Genomic DNA, 1673 nt, shown 5'->3' with positions numbered 1-1673 from the left:
TTCTGCAGGAGTTGCGTTACCAGAGAAGCAAGTTTTGATGCTAAAATGGGAGGGAGTGTGACTTGTTGCGATTTTGTTTCCAGGCAACATGCATTGAAGAAAGCCAGAGAAAAGAAAATAATACTCCAAATGAAAGTGATAGAGAGTTGTGATTGGATAACACCTTTGACTGATGAACTTTTGACTGTGATGGAAAGTCATTTTTGTCTTTGTAACAATGCTTCCATAAGAAAGACAATGTTCTTCCTGTTTCCTTACACACCTCTGCTGAGCCACCTCAGATAAAATCACCACGGGTAAAATGAGAAAAAAAAAAAGAGCCCGTTTTCATTTCTGGGAGAAAAAAAAAGAAATCATGATGAATTTACACTTGCCCAGGCTTATCTTTACAGGCGGATTCTTTGCATAAATGTGTTGTCTCATTTCCTGATTCACATCTAGTTGTGTCTTATCGGGATGCCTTTTTTTTTTTCAAGAGGGATGATTCATATCACAGGGCCCCATAAAGGCCACTGACAGGTTTATATAAGCAGGCACGGAGAAGTGATGTAGATTTTATGGTAACCACAGAAAAAGCAGATCTTTTGCTTTACTATGAAGTGAATGGAACTGTCTGATGCAAACAATACATTTTGGGTAACAGATTAGACTCTCAATGACATTCATAAGCAGTTGCATCAACAAAATTTAATGACAACACATTTGAGACTTTGAATGTGACACGGTTGTTGGTGCCAAACGGGCTGATCTAATTTACCGGGATATTCCCATCTCTAGGTTTTTACAGAGAAAACTATTTGGTGAGTTTTCTGAGTGAAAATCTCTTGTTGATGCCAAAGGTCAGAGGAGAATGGTCAGACTGCTTAAAGTTGATAGGAAGGCAACAGTAACTCAAATATATTATGTCTTGTTACAGCCAAGGTATGCAGACGAAAATCTCTAAATGCACAACACGTCTGACCGTGAAGTAGTTGGGCTGCAGCAGCAGACAACCACACTGAGTGGCAACCCCATCGACCAAGAACAGGAAACTGAGGCTAAAGTTCACCAAAAGGTGCCAACAGAAGATTAAAAAAAACAAAACATGAAAGCATGGATCCACTCTGTCTTGTATCAACGGCTCAGGCTCCTGCTGGTGATGTAACGATGTAGAGGATATTTCCTTGGCACACTTTGGACCCCTTAATACAAAATGAGCATCATCTAAACACCACAGCCTACCTGATTATTGCTGCTAACCATGTCCATCTGTTTATGACCACTGAGTACTATTCTCATAAAGCTCAAATCATTTCAACATGGAAATGAGTTCACTGTAGTCAAATAGCCTAAACAGTCACCAAATCTCAATCCAATACAGTATTCTTGGGATGCAAAATCTCTGAGGAATGTTTCCAGCAGCTTCTTAAATCTATAACGTGAAAGAATTTGGGCAGTTCTGAAGGCAAAAGAGGGTACTGGCAAAGTGTACCTAATGAAATGTCAAGCACAGTCATCAGTAGCATTATACACCTTTCCTCTGAAAACCTTATTTTTTCAACCACTTAGCTGTTCTTTGTCTATTGAGATACAAATAAACATCAGTAAAAGAAATGACATAAAATATGCACAGATATGATGATCCTTATTCTAAGCAAAGAAAGAAAAGTAAGTAAATACTCAGAGCACAAACA

Source organism: Simochromis diagramma, unplaced genomic scaffold (assembly GCF_900408965.1).
Source record: "Simochromis diagramma unplaced genomic scaffold, fSimDia1.1 OVJJ01000802.1, whole genome shotgun sequence".
NCBI lineage: Eukaryota > Metazoa > Chordata > Actinopteri > Cichliformes > Cichlidae > Simochromis > Simochromis diagramma.
The sequence above is the reverse complement of the archived record's forward strand: the minus strand, read 5'-3'. Positions refer to the sequence as shown.